Source organism: Amphiura filiformis, chromosome 14 (genome assembly GCF_039555335.1).
Source record: "Amphiura filiformis chromosome 14, Afil_fr2py, whole genome shotgun sequence".
Lineage (NCBI taxonomy): Eukaryota > Metazoa > Echinodermata > Ophiuroidea > Amphilepidida > Amphiuridae > Amphiura > Amphiura filiformis.
The window spans coordinates 40,282,934-40,299,652 of record NC_092641.1 but is presented as its reverse complement, the minus strand read 5'-3'; positions in this window follow the sequence as shown (position 1 = coordinate 40,299,652).

Sequence of the window (16,719 nt, the reverse complement as noted above, 5' to 3'; positions counted from 1 at the left end):
AATTAAATAGAAAATTTGAAATTTGGTCAGATAGCGATGATTATAGTTTGTATACCTTCCTCGAGTCAGTAATTTAGATATTGTTTTTTTATTGTATATCTAAATGTAATGCTAGGAAGTATATAAAAGTATACATTTTCAGAAAGGAAATGATGCAAGGAATCCAACCAGCATAACATATTCCTGCAGAATTTTACTTTACTGACTCGAGGAAGGTATACAGACTATTCTATGACAATCTTCAATCACACCTCCATTCAACAAGCATACCTCAAAAGTAGACCTCAAGTTTTGGAGTACACTCTAAATGGATTAGATTGTTGTTTATTCCGTAATAGTTTAAGGTTGGTATTAAAACCCTGGAATTGTGGAAATTTTTGGGCCTCAGAAATGCCAAATTGTTTGTTTAAAGTGTATCAAAGTATATTTATTCAGAATTGCAAAGACTTGACAAATCCATCTGTGGGGTCAACTTTGGACAATAATGCTTAGTTTTGTAGAAAATTGAAAATAAAAATCTTATTTTTTTTAAAACTAGATATAAATATCAAGGACCTGTTTTTTATTATTCTTATTATTTATTTATTTTGACGAAAATTCACCAAAAATTGTTACAAAAATGCTCAATTTTGAAAAAAAAATTTCACCCAAGTTTAAAAAAATTGTGGTGAAGTTGATCAAAATATTAAAAAAGACCTTTTTGTACACCATATTTTCATTAATACAAAGTCTGCACAAAAAGTAACGCAGCTGTTCTAAATAGGCCTATAGCTTCAGAACTAAGGATTGTTTCCACAATATATCTACATAGAAAGAAGGATGATTTATTTACGCGCATTTTGATACCCCATTTGTCAAATGTCGTTCAATATTAACAGCACAGTAGTGCTTTTAAAGAAATATATCCGAATTTAGAAGTTGCAGTTTACAGCGATCAGTGGTTATTACGTATGTACTATGACACGTAAAACCGCCCATTTATCTTCGCGCTGACTTCAAATCAATACAAATAGCTGCAACTTTTAAATTCGGGCATTTTCCCTTAAAAACACTCCTGTGTTGTTAAAATTGATCGAAATTGGACAAATGCATCATCCTTCTGTCTATGTTAGAACATTGTGAACACAATTATTAATTCAATCGCTATAGGTGTATTTATAACAGCTGCGTTACTGTTTGTGCAGTCTTTAGGTCGTACGCCACAAACGTATCTTTCTGGAATCCACGGGACAGACAAACAATTTGACATGTTTGAAAGTACTATTAGAACAGAGTTAATTTGTGCCACCTGAACCAACCTGTGGTCTTACCAGCTATGGGGAAACTACATGTATTGTTTTGGCAGACAAGGGATTCGGTTGCGATTGTTCCAAGACAGTAGTGTGGCCTTATTTAGTAGTCGTATGATCTTATTTACTTTAAACGTCCTCATAACTGTCTCACACAACCAGGAAGAGACCAAAAATACAACAAATGATTCGTCGTCGTTTAAGTCAATGCAACTTGACTACAATAAATTCTGCCCACTGATATTAAGTATTGTACGAATTACCCACAATGGTTGGTATAATACTATAACTAATATGAATCCTTAGACCTAGACCTTTAACTAATAGATGCACAATGATTTTGCTCTCTGCGATAATAATAAAGTGAGTGTTTAGTATCGGTAGCTGCCTCAAATTTGAGAAAAAGTTTTCATAAAACGGTTCGTTAAGAAACTAACATCTTACAGATGTGGCTGACAATTATTGATCACCCCAATAGCAGCTGAAGTGAGCCCATGATCTAATAGCAGGGCATATATGCATAGGAAGACCACCGGTGGCTGATTACCGTATCTCAACCTGAAAGTCATGGGATCTAAACAGATCTTATCAGTCTGTGATCCGGTGTTAGAGACTCCTGGCAAAGCATGCGTTGGAAAGAGTCTAGAAATATGGATGTTCTGATACACTATAAAAACTTTACTGTTTAAAATGTTTAATTATGTTCTTCAAATCTAGAAAATAGTTCATTCTTTTTCCTTCGAGTCATTTTTTTGGCCATCCAAATTGTTCAACATTCACATAAATACTTGTTGTGCTTTGATAAGTAAGCTTCAACGGGTATCAAGACCAATGGCTTATTTTGTTTCAAAACAAATTATTTGTCATATATCTTTTACAAAAACAACAAGCTATGTATATACACTTACCTAATTTCCAAAAAGAAAGAAAGTTCCGAGTTGTTATCAGTATAAACACGTCTTCCTGAAGTCGCAGTTATACATCCTTCCCATCAACAAAATTTGGCAATTTATGAAACGAGCAACTTCCTCTTCTAAATCCTTTCAAAGTGTAAAATGTGAATCAGGCAACATCGTTATACCTTTTTATTTATCTTCTTGAGTGTATAATTCACTCCAATTTTAATTGATATTTATACGTTATGCATCCCATTTTGAAAAATTAGATTTTAATTATTGATCGAAAAGAACCTAATTTGGCTCGTGTGAAGGTAATTTGAATCATTTTCATTCCACTTTGATGAACTTGTTAATAACTTATTGATGGGAACAGAATAGATTTGTTACGAAAACTTCAAAATCATAGAAACACGCAACACGTGGTTTAAGGGTTCCGTGGCGTTGATACTCAGTGTACATTTCTTCATGAAGAAACCTAACACCAACCCTTTAATTGCTTGTAAAGATTATACCTCTTTTTATATTATACTAGTACGAAAAAGAACACCGATTAGATGACCGGAACGATGGTTAAAATATCCCTGGATAAAAATAAGTTGGTTAAAGATTTAAGAACATCGGATAAATTTCAATAGATTCGGATAATATTTTCTTTCCTCACAATATAATGGGCTGAATTAGTTCTTCTTTATTTCAATTCAAAAAATTTTGTTTGAAATGATATCAGCCGTATCCCGGATTGGGCAAAGGTACTTTACGTAACCTTTGTCACGTGATAATAAATCATACGGATCGTTGAGTAGCTTCTACAATGACCCACTTTGAAGCAGTTCAGAAAAGACATAGTCGAGAAAAGGACAAACCAGCGTTTAAAGGAAGTCTCCGGCAATCACAACAGTTTATATAAATTGATGCAATGAGGACCAGGGCTGAAACCTGTATTCGCCAAGGAGGTAACCAGGTAGAGGGCAGAGCAGCACAGTAAACTTACTTCAGACGAACCAAAGACAAACCAAGCAGCCCTTTTCAGGTTTATGTTGTAAATAAAAAGAAAGCAAGAAACAACAAAGTAAGAAAGTAAGAAACATAATATAACAAAGAGGCATAAATAACCACAAAAAAAATTGCAAGCATAGCAAAAGAAGTCCTATCCCACATCCATTTTACCCACATATTAATGACACTTAACAAAATCCATATCCCATAAGCCCACCGGTGAAGCCCATTCCCCAAATTAAGTTATTTTATAAAGCTATCATTGAGGAATATGTTTGATATTCATGCATGGTACGTGTATCTCCTTTCAAGTAGCCAAACCTTCTCCGTGGACATAGTGGTACTGAGAAATTGGAGAAAAAGAGAAGAGAAACGCATGTGTGCATGTGATGTTGACGAAATTAATAACAAATTTGACGATTTCAGCTTTAAAATGTCAAATTTAGGCGCCGTTCGCGCGAAATTTGTTCAATTTAAGCTTCAATGTGTTATATTTACACGTTTCATGATCCTTTCTTAGCTCACAAAATGCGCGCCCTGGTTGCTGAAGTTCTCGTATTATTAGTTAGCTCTAGAGCAAACAATAATAATAGCACAAGCAATTTAAGAAATTATAAAAGTACAATCCAGAATTTAAGATATTTTACAAATTGCACAAAACTAATACACATTTAAAGAACATCATTGCACAGAAGCAAGAAGTTGAGATGACACTTCTATTACACATAATGATACTATCAAAATAGTTAAAGTAATGTTTAAAAATCAATTACCAAGCTCATTAAAGGCAGCTGTGTACTCTCAGACATGCAAGAAGTATAGCGCATTTCAAGCAAACATATAAATGTATATATTTTTAAAGGCAGCCCATCAAATAATCTAAATATATATGCAGATTTGGTGTAAACACGACAATTACGGAGAAAATCACTTCTTTTATTCAGCATTTTGTTTTATTGCTTTTTTTTTATATTGGCCTTATTTTGTGAGATACTGACCAGTTATAAGGAACATTTCAAACTTATTCATTACATTACTGCATGCATACTGAATTATACGGTTAGCTCATTCAAGAATAATGCTTGGGTGCACTACATTTTAACTATCATGGTGAATTTATCTTGATCTCTTCTTTTCCTCATAATCAATGTTTCTTCCCATCGAGATTTTAAGTTACAGGTACGTTGGTAATCTAATTATGCAAGAAACAAATCTTTTGACAGTTCTAAACCATGGTAATCAAATATAAGACAAAAAAATTGATTGACTTTAACCCATCACCATTGACTAGATGAGATATGAGATATATGAGGGTTGGGTGCAAAGACTATCCTGTTTACGGTTGTTTGATGGGATCATTTATTAGTTTTTCAAGCAAAACATAATGTACAACCAAATTTTAGGCTTAAACAGCTAAAAGCGATATCATGCTAATGTATACAGATGATTTTGAGTCATTCGCAACTTTAATTTCCCCTCTTTTACAAAATTATTCACTTTTATAGCTTTAAGCTTTTTCGGATATAAAATGTACCTATCAATGACAAAATTGGTGGCGCTATTTAGTTACTGGAAATTACTCTTTCAAGCTTTTATTACAAATAATTCCTTTTTTATTGTTTGATAAAATATGTTTATAAAATTTGCTTGTTGCTTGTTTCACCTATTCCAGCTGTTTTAATGGTAGTATTAATCACCTACCTCATGCAAATAAAGAAATATGATTTAGGATAAATAGCGCCATCTATAGTTTGCATTTAGTTAATACTGAAGCCAATTCTATATACATCAAACAACCGTGTGTTTAAATATAGCAGTTCACGCTCGGGTAGTTCTGACCTTGGGCGGAAACACTAAACTGAGTGTGACCATTTGACAACTCTCTCTAAACCACTAACCTGGAAAACTGTGTCCCAAAGAATACGTTTCTTGTGAATGAAATTTACACAGACTAATCTGCACACAATGCTGCATAAGATCGGATAATACCAAAAATAAATAAATAAATAAAAATGAGAAAACCATTTCTTGAGCAGATCTTGCTTTTTACAACAAGCATAACTGCTTCCTATGCTGTATTTATTAAGTTATCGTACGTAACTAAAACATTATATTTATTATATCGTGAATTTCAAAAAATCAAAGTTATTTGATATTGGCATTCAAAATGCAATTCGATATGTCTGATGTGCTCTTAGGGCCCACACAAATACATGAAGATGTCGCTATCCGAGCCCTTAAACAAAGCATTAATATACTAATAAATTGTAGTAATTTATTGTGAACGCAGTATTCACATAAAGACAGTTTGACACGTAACGTGAAGGCATCATAATTTTATTCTCTCGCATATTATGAGACTGTTGAATTTTGCAGAGCGCATTAATTCACCATAGCAGCTGTACTACCATCATGACTTCGTGAAATCTCAACTAACCTACAAAACGTGGTTTGAAGTTTAATGTTAATAATTAAATGTAACATTGTTTTAAATATTTGAAGAGCTCATCAATTAACTTTCTTGTCACAGATTTTATTTGGTATAATTTTTATTAAAAGTATGCCAATCTACGTGCGTAAACGTCTTTAATCACAACAAAAAAAAGACACAATAAATGCAGCTGTTTTTTTTTTTTCATTTGATAATTTGGTAAAAATGATGTAGGTTGCAAGGTTTTTCAGGTTTTAAGGCTTAGGTGTTAAGGCTTCATCATCGTCAATATTCATCATCAGTCGGCTGCGGAGCAGGCGACTACAAGCTTTCTCCAACTAATGCGATCTTGGGCAAGCGAAACAATTTTGTTTGGCTGCAGCATCCCTTCAGTATCTCCCAGGAGGTGCTGGACATACTGTAAGTACAGTGTGCGCGGCCGTCCCGGTTTCCTCTTCCCATGTGGTGGAATATAAAGCGCATATTCTTTCACAGGCTCGCCATCTTCAAGACGCAGTATATGGCCGAGAAATTTGAGTTGATGAATCTTGACTCTGGCAACCAGTGGAGTGGTGTTGGTCAGGTTGTAGATGGTTTCATTTGGAATCCGATCCACACGCTTGATGTTTAATATGACTCTGTAGCAAGATGTTGCAAATGCATTGATCTTGTTAATGGTTCTATTACAAACGCTTTAACGTTGCGAGGTTGCCAATGATAGCTGCAGCCATAGACTCTGCTGCAGCCTTTACAACACCTTCCCGGAATGCGTTTTAAAATACACGTTAATGTGGTACTACACCCATTGCTTTTATTTTTTATTTTTTATTTCATTATTTTTTTTTTGCTTTTTCTGAAGAAATGAGAAAAAATTGGATTAAGTGGTATGCAAAATAAAGGGGCAAATCTTCTTGTTCTATAGGTGGCCGGTATCAATGTAGCTTACATACTTTTAAAGCTAGAAGCCATAAAGTGGTATATTACTGATGTACGACTTGTGCAATGTGCAATGGGTGTATTACCCCCTTAATCGACTACTTAATAGTTTTAAGGCTTAATGATTCTATAAAAAACGCTTTAACGTTATGCAAAATAACTCCTCTCATATTAAAGCAGGTGCGCCACCCATCACAGCTGGTTTTGATTGATTTTTTTAAAAGCTATTGAAACAATTGACAGCTCGTAAAACAATACAACAATAAAGTACACTATGCCTAGAGCGATATCGCCTTGTTGGCACGTGTTATGAGGCGGCGGATAATAGATTTTTCAGGTTTGCTTTATCCCGCTTTTCACAATTATCACTTCCCTTACGCACATGTTTACAATTTAACAGAAACAAACATAAAGCACGAAAATAAGTAAACTGGGTTCTGTTACGATGTTTTCTTTAGATATGACACTTAAGGTATTTGTGAGTAATAGGGTGTTAGTTAAGTATTATCCGTTTACAAATTATATATGCCCTAGATTAACTGTTTGCTTTTATATGACATATACTTTGTTGCGTTGTCATGTTACCATATGATGAAGTATTCGTATAGATTTTTTTACTATAGATGTAACACGGCCCTAGTTTCGTCAAAGACGCATTATCAAATTTAATATATATATATATTGTATATAATGGATGTACAGTGTAGGCATATATTTCAATATGCTGACGTTTCTGTTGTCAAAAAAAGGGGGGCAAAATTTAAAAAAAATCGGCAAAAATTTTCCCGCTTGCATCATTTTAACCCGGCATTATCTGTGGAATGTATAGGCTACATATACCGTTTTTTAGAGAATACAAGACTACCAGTACTTGCAAAGTGTACAATCTTCCAAAATAAAATCATAGAGTTCTGTTGCAATGTTCTGGACGCTAACGTACATGTCTTTGTTTACATGTCCTGCGAATCGCGAAAATCACTGTTCAGCGAACTCCACTGTACTCTTGTATCATTTATATAATACATATATATCCTTTGCGTATAGAATCCTCACACAGAAATGGTGCTGCTTTCTCTAAACACTCAAATTCTTGATCTCCAAAATTGATGCTTCTTACACCAATCATTCTCTTTCTCCAGGAAACATGCTTCTTTCTGCACTGATCCACTTAATTGACAGATATGTTGTTTTATAACCCAGATTCCAGCAAGTCGACATAAGAATATTAATCCTTTGGGGGGGGGGGGAGAAGGAACACCTTCATGTACTCAAAATATCTTTCGTTTCTGTATTAAAATAACACTTTATTTGCTATGCAAACTGGTTTAAATTAATGACCTCTTCCTGAAGAATAACGACGACCAACACACATATTGACAGCCTACAATCTCTCTTCATATTCTGCAAAGAGCAAACTCAATTGCTTATACTATTTTAATCCTAAAATCCCAAAATCTATTAATAGACCTTTCTGTCACATTCAGATTATTTTAGAAATGGGATGTTCCAATTAGCATTAGGCAATGATGCACTTAAATGAGCAATCTTGTAATTCCCAAGATTAATTTACAAATATTAACCTTTCAAATTACATCACTTCTTGGGGTTTTCCCAACATGATGTCATACCCACTTTATAATATCGGGGATTCCCCTAATGCTGCAATACACTGAACAGTCTAGAGAACAGGGTATTTCCCTAAAATCCAAAATTAAATATGATTCAATTTGTTTTGATCAACTTGATGCATGAGAGGGTTTTACCAAAGTCCTCTCTTGTAAACAAAGATCAATAATTAAATTAAATTACTCAGGGCACATCGCAACATTATTTTGGCCTTTGATTGGGGTGAATTTTGGTGGAAAACGGCCTCATTGCCCCCTTTCCTTTCCCCTATCTTCTCGATGTTCTCTTTCATCAAGCAGTCAGATCCACAGGCACACTCCTATGGAACACCCTAAAGAAAAATGGTTAAATCATTGAAAAACTTTCGAAAAGAAAAAGTGCATCTTATCTTATCTTATCTTATCTTATCTTATCTTATCTTACCTTACCTTATCTCATCTCATCTCATCTCATCTCATCTCATCTCATCTCATCTCATCTCATCTCATCTCATCTCATCTCATCTCATCTCATCTCATCTCATCTCTTATCTCTTATATCTTATCTCTTATCTCTTATCTCTTATCTCTTATCTTATCTTATCTTATCTCTTATCTTATCTTAACTTATCTTATCTTATCTTATCTTATCTTATCTTATCTTATCTTATCTTATCTTATCTTAGCTTATCTCTTATCTTATCTTATCTTATCTTATCTTATCTTATCTCACAAATATTTCTTCAAGTAAGAATTATGTGTCTCGTGTGATATTTAAATTAAATTAAGTTAAATTAAAAAAAAATATGTTAAACAAGCATTAAAGGAGGATTTCGCGATCCTACCATCCTCTTTTTATGACATTGTTCAGTAGATATCCACGAAGAAAGCTTATTCCCAAAATTGGAGTTGATTCCGAGGTATGCGAGATATACATGATTATGTGTAATACACTGCCCCATAGGCCACTGTTGTAATTTCGTTGTGGTATACCAGAACGAAATTCAAATTTGACGCTAAACGAATTAATCTGCAAGAAATTTTTGGTACATAAACATTAAGTAGCCAGAGGTTTTCAGTGGTATAAAAATCTCAAAATGGGGGGGATCCCAGCAAACACAAAACGTTTTCGACATCATTCGCAAAAGGATAGAAAAGGTTGCCAGAAAATGTTTAAAAGTCGGGTTGTAGAAAGGGTATATAAAGGGTATGAAACGTTTTCATAACATTCAAAAACATTTTTTGATAACTTACTGCAAACATTCTAACATATTGCTATTAAGTGTTGACAAAATATTTGGCAAATAATGTTTGCAGAAAATATGTTTCAATAACATTGTGAAAACATTTAAAAGACATTTTTGCAGTGTGTTTTCATTCAAAATGTTTTAAAACATTTTCATGACCTTTATATAACCCGACATTTAATGTTATTAAAACGTTTTTACCAAAACCCTACATATATCATGTTTAAAACGTTTTGAAAACGTTTTGTGTTTGCTGGGATGAGGATGTGGATCACGAAATGCACTTTTAATGTACTAATAAATCCTACTATATAAAACATGAAAACATTCTAATAAGACTGTCTGACACATAACGTGAAAATGTAATAATATAATAAAACTAAACAAAGATTGATTCTTATGTCAAAACAAGAAAACACGTCTCAGTTTCTAATTAATTGTTTAAATTCTACGCATATCGAACTCTTCCCGCTCATGATTCACTTTGCTTAAAGGGGCATTTCGTGATCCACAGCCTCACCCCCACTTTTCTCAAAAAAAGTTGAGATTTTTATATCACTGGAAACCTCTGGCTACATAATGTTTATGTACAAAATATTTCTTGCAGATTAATTCGTTTTGCAAAGATATCGTGAAATTTGAATTTCGTTCTGGTGCACCAGAACGAAATTACAACGCATTGTATATGGAGCAGTGTAATACACATAATCATGCATAACTCGCAAACGCAAAATCGGAATCAACTGAAATTTTGGGAATAGGTTTTTTTCATGGATATGTACTGAAAAATGCCATAAAAAGAGGATGCTAGGATCACGAAATCCTCCTTTAATGCGCAATATTTATGTTTCAGAAATACATGTTTTATTTCAACAAATTAGTCGTTCCATAATGATGCAAATGTCCATCCATATCTACCTCATTATCATTGAAAGTGAGGAAAGCTTGTGAAAACAAGTCATTTGGAAACACATCCTCTCACCACAACGGAAGGAAAATGTACATAGGAGACTGAAACCAAATATATACCACGATATGCATCGGATAACAATTCAACTTGACGCTTAAGTGCAGGACAATCCAGATATATACCACGACATATTGTATGGACAATAGAAAACCTGACGCTGCGCATTAAAAAAAATCTAAATAACTCTTTTAAAATCTTAGTAAATTACTATAATTTTGCACTCCACATCGCGCGTCTTTAAAGGCCCATTCAGTGATTTACTCATCCGGACGATCGTAAACATCGTCAAAATTCAGATTTTTGTACCTTTATCATTGTCATAGATGTACTAACAATGTCTGCTAGTGGTTCACCCGACAGCCGCGTATCTAAGACAAAATAAGGCATTTACATGAATCTGTAATACTGACAGTATAAATTATAAATTACCTACATGTATTTGAATGAGTTTTCAAATTCGTCAATACTGCAATTTTCTTTGTTTTTTTGCAAAATATTTCATTTTAATACCAAATAACAATTTGAATGACTCATCCTTTACTTTTACGCAAACAATTAAAATTTTTGTTGGCTGGGATCACTGAATGGAACTTTGATTGAAAATTTTACTCTGTGACATATCATGTGATTAATAGGCTTATATATAAAAAAAAATGCATGATCTCGTAAAAGCCGAGGTAATACTCGGTCAGTAGGAACTTGACACCTAGCCGATGATGTATTTTGTTAATATTTTGATTTTAAATATTAAACTCTTCAGTGAATCGTAATCGGAAACGACCACTGACTGGAAAGCTTTTTCCTTTTTCCGCGACATGCCTCATGTGCGCCAATGTGCATGGTAAAGCCCACATACTACCGACAATAAGAGAAAAAATAGGCTCTTCCCAGAAGTCATTTTGGACGGTTACATCACCATTTGAGGGGGCTTTCACAAGGAGTTGATGTTGTTATTGATTCAACTGCTTTTAGCGGGAACCTTGATTAGTTGTTCTTGTTTTCCCGAAAGTGTTACTCCCTCTGTCTTAGTTTTGGGCAGAGGATCAAATTATGTGACTTAGAAAGAGTGCCATGTGTATGTAGATGACGTTGTCCACTCTCTTGCGAATCCATATATTGCGTCTTTGATCCATCTTGCTTTGCTTTTTTTTCATTGTCAATAACTGCCCTAGTCTTGAGTTTTTAACTATTTTAAACTGTTGCGATTTAGTCATTCATAGCATCTTACGAATGGTAGTGGGCTTTGGCAAAAATGACATTGGTTATTCCATAGCGAGTGTGTAGAAGAATTCAAATATCACAGATAATACTTTTTAGGTTTTGTAGTTCCTGAGTTATGTAAAACGCACATAACTCATTAACAGCAATAAATCAAGCAAGTTTTCGAAGTATATGATTTGTAGAATGAACTTTTGTCAAACATCAATGTGTTATTTTTCAATAATATAATAATATAACAATTCTAGCGTTTCACAATACGATGCGCCTCCAGCGGTCGCTGGGTCGAGGCCAAAATACGCAGTGCATCATGGGAAAATTAATGAGTCGACATCCAAAGCCCGCGTAATACGAATACAATACGAACATGCATCATTGTGGGTTTAAATGTCATTATAATGATGTTACATGCAAATGCACACTAAAACAACAATGTACAACTATAGTAGATCCATTTTCTATCTATTGATCACAGGGAATCCTTCGTGGAGCTGTTTTCAACATAGGCCTATTTATTATCACACTCGCGTCAAAATTCAATAGCAGCTAGAACGGCGATGTCGACTCTGGAGTCGAAATTTGACTGCCAAAAGCAACCGCTGGCGGCGCATCGTATTGTGAAACGCGAGAATTGGTTTCTCTTGATGATCATATTCCTTCTATCGATTTACATGTATTCGTGTTCTTCGTGCACGGTTTCATGTAAAACATACCACGAGCGTCGCGTTGCTGTTGTGTGACATGTTTGAAAAGAGTTATTTAAAAGTAAATAATGCAATAGGCAAAAAAGTGAGTCTCAGACACAATTGGTTAAAAAGCTAAGTGCTACATTACGCTTTTTTGAGATACGCGATATGCGATTTTTTAACAGTGAAGACACAATGGTATGACTTTGTAGTATTCAAAAACAGAGGCATAGTTACCCCTCCTCCCCGCACTTATGTAAAATCAAGTTTCAGAGTAAAACTGCTCCTTTTTTTGGAATTCTAACATATATTTTGAATATTATTAAGGGGTACTACACCTGTGGTGAATTTGTGACTATGTTTGCATTTTCTCAAAAATAATAATGCACTGGTAACAAAAGTTATGTGTTTTTTTGGGGCAAGGAATCCAATTACTACACTGAAATTGCAGTGACTCAAGACAAGCGGTTCAGTAAATATGATAGGAAATCAGGTACATCCTAGCGGTACCTTATTTCTTATAATAAATAACGAATCGCTTGTCTTGGGTCACTGAAATTCCAGTGTAGTAATTGGATTCCTTGCCCCTATAATATACATAACTTTTGTTACCAGTGTGTTATTAGTTTTGAAAAAAGTGCAAAAATAGACACAAAGTTATCGAGGGGTGTAGTACCCCCTTAAGCCCAACAATATGAGTCATTCCTTTCATTTCATGACACAAAGTAGTTTGAGCATTTCCTTGCTACATATTGGTCATTTTTACGATGTTTTAATGCCATTATACAAGTGTCTACCCTTTGTAAAAAATCAAGATAAATAGCGCCATCATTGTTCAACTTTGCTTTAAAATGTCGAAAGATAAAAAATAATTGCTTTAAAAACGTTTTAAATAAGTTATATTTTGGCTTTTGGTTTAGGTAAAAAACGTTTTAATAACATTAAAATGTCGGGTTATATAAAGGTCATGATAACGTTTTAAAATGTTTTGTATGAAAACACACTACAACAATATTTTTAAATGTTTTCAAAAATGTTATTTTAAACTATTTTTGCAAACATTTTTTGCCAAATATTTTGTCAATATTTAAATAACATTATGTTAAAATATGAACCCAGCAAACACAGAAATGTTCTTAAAATGTTCTTTTCAAAACAATTTAATAACATTTAAATGTCGGGTTATATAAAGGTCATGAAAATGTTTTTAAAACGTTATTGCAAATATTTTGGGCAAACATTTTTCGCAAAATATTTTTTCAACCCCAAAATAACATTCAGTTTAGAATGTTTTGTATCAAGTTTTCAAGAATGTTTTTGGAATGTTATTAAAACGTTTTTATACCCTTTATATAACCCGACATTTAAACGTTTTCTGTAAAACATTTTTGTTTGCTGAGCAGTAGATTATCAAAAATGTTTTTTAAGGTAAAGGAAACGTTTTATACTCTTAATATACCCTTTATATAACCCGACATTTAAACGTTTTCTGACAACCTTTTATAACCTTTTGCGAATGATGTCGAAAACGTTTTGTGTTTGCTGGGACACCTGCCCAATTTTGTGCCTATTTTTGCATTTTTCTCAAAATTATAGCGCATTGGTGACAAGTAAGATATGTATATTATAGGGGCAAGGACTACAACTACTGCACTGGAAATTTTATTTCAGCACAGACAGCAGTTGTGGAGTTACAGTCAAAAATGAGGGAAACCCAATATTTGATCAATAAATCAATAACTACTTGCCTTGAGTTGCTGAATTTTCAGTGCATTAGTTGTAGTCCTTTGCCCTATAATATACATATCTTACTTGTCACCAATGTGCTATAATTTTTGAGAAAATGCAAAAATAGGCACAAATTAACCAGAAAGGTAAGTACCTATAAAATGAATACAGTTTTATAAAAGTCATCAAACAACCGTGTAAAAATTGGAAATAGATTGTATCTGTCCACATATCTTTAATCATTTTTATGCCAAGGACGTAAGACATGGCATGAGTTATAACCATGGCCGCTTTTTTTATATTTTTTTTATGTATGCAACAGTATCAGATTAGCATGCCTATTAATGACCTGTCAGAATCCTATAAACAACACAGATTTAGTCGAGTGTAATGTTACTGCTCATGATATGGATATCACTGTGCTACCGATTACAGACAACTCAAATTACTGTTTGTTGACATCAATCTTACTTTCTCGCGGTTATTCATTACCAATTACTACTTTTGGTTAAATTGCATAAAATGTTGTATTATATCGCGAAAAAGTCAACAGTATTTGATATCAGAAGGATATTCCTCGTATTCAGAATGTCATTTAACGCTTTATAACAAAAGCCGATGCGAATCGCCCTGATGGAATGGATGTTGGTAAAATAAGCACCTCGAAAACGAGATCCCCCAAAACAGAGTATCTCTAAAACGAGGTCTCCTAAAATCATGGAACCTAAATATGACCGAAATATTTATCCAGAGTAAGCAGTTGGACAACCACATCTTGAAAACATTTTATGGAGATTATCCAAAGCTACAATATGATGCTTACTAAACATTTGGCTTCAGTTTTTAACCGTTTCCGACGTACCAAATCTGTAATCGCTTTAACCAGCATAGCTTAAAAACCAAAAATCACATTTTCATCAAATAACTTTTATTTTGTAGCCTAGATTTAAGAATATAATCATGGATAATATCAATATCCTGGCACACACTAAAGATAACAGAGATGTGATGATAGAGGTAGATCTTTTTGAATGACCGTCGGACTTTTGTAGGTCATGTGTGTCTTTACCTCACCTCACCTCACCAGGCTGTGTTCGACCATTGTTGGACGTAGCCCTCTTCATGATTCTTCCACTGTTCTCTGTCTCGTGCATTTCTTGTCCATGTAGGTCCCATGTAGGCAGTAATGTCATCACGCCACCTCCTCTTCTGTCTTCCTCTTGATCTTTTCCCTGTTCTTGGTTGCCATTCTGTAAGCCGTTTAGTCCATCTGTTATCTTCCCTTCGTGCAAGGTGACCTGCCCATCTCCATTTCGCTTCTTTGAGTTTCACCATAATGTCTTTGACTTGAGTTTGACGTCTTATTTCAGTGTTCTTAATTTTATCCCTTAAGGGGGTACTACACCCCTGCCTAATTTTGTGCCTATTTTTTGCATTTTTCTCAAAAATTATAGCGCATTGGGGACAAGTAAGATATGTATATTATAGGGGCAAGGACTAGAACTACTGCACTGGAAATTTTATTTCGGCACAGACAACAGTTGTGGAGTTACAGCCAAAAATGAGGGAAAATCAATATTTGATCAATAAATCAATAACTAATTGCTTTGACTTGCTGAATTTTCAGTACAGTAGTTGTAGTCCTTGCCCCTATAATATACATATCTTACTTGTCACCAATGTGCTATAATTTTTGAGAAAAATGCAAAAATAGGCACAAACTTGGCCAGGGGTGTAGTACCCCCTTAAGGTAATATGAAGCATCTTCCTTTCCATTGCTCTTTGGGCTGTTTGTAATTTCTGTTCCAGGTACTTGGTTGTTGTCCATGTTTCTGCCCCATATGTCATTGTTGGCAATACACACTGGTTGAACATTCTACTTCTCAGATACATTGGTAACTTTTTATCACATAGAATGTCCTTTAATCTTCCAAAGCAACTCCAACCTGCCTTTATTCTGATCAAAGCTTCTTCCCTGGTGTTGTCCTCCATCTTCACTGTTTGGCCAAGATATTTGTAACCATCCACCTTTTCGATAACATCGCCTTCAACTTCAATGACATCCTCTGACAGGTAGTTTGTCATATATTTTGTTTTGCCCTTGTGTATGTTCAGTCCACAATCTTGTTACTTCCTTTATTCAGGTCATTTAACTGGACCTCAATATCCTTTACTGATCTTGTCACCAAAGCTACATCATCTGCGAATCTCAGATCTGTTAGCTTCTCACCATCTATGTTGATCCCTCTCTCCTGTAGGTTCAGCTTTCTGAATATATCTTCCATTGCTGTTGTGAATATTTTGGGGGATATTGTGTCTCCCTGTCTCACACCACGCTGAATTTGGATTGTTTTTGAAACATCGTTTTCAATGTGGATTTTGGCTGTGGCATTTGTGTATATGTCCTCGAGAATTTGGACATAACCTTCATTGACTCCAACTTTACGTAGTGCTGTAAAGAGGTCTTTATGTTCCACTGAGTCAAAGGCCTTCTCATAGTCTATATATCCAATGCATAGCTTCAAATTATATTCATTTGCCTTCTCAATAAGTTGGTTGATGGCATGCAGATGGTCTACTGTTGAATATCCACTTCTGAAGCCTGCCTGTTCTCTTGGTTGGTTTTCATCAAGCACTCCTTTAATTCTGTTCTGTATTATCCTTGTGAAAATTTTGTAAACATGTGATAACAGGCTGATAGGTCTGTAGTTTTTA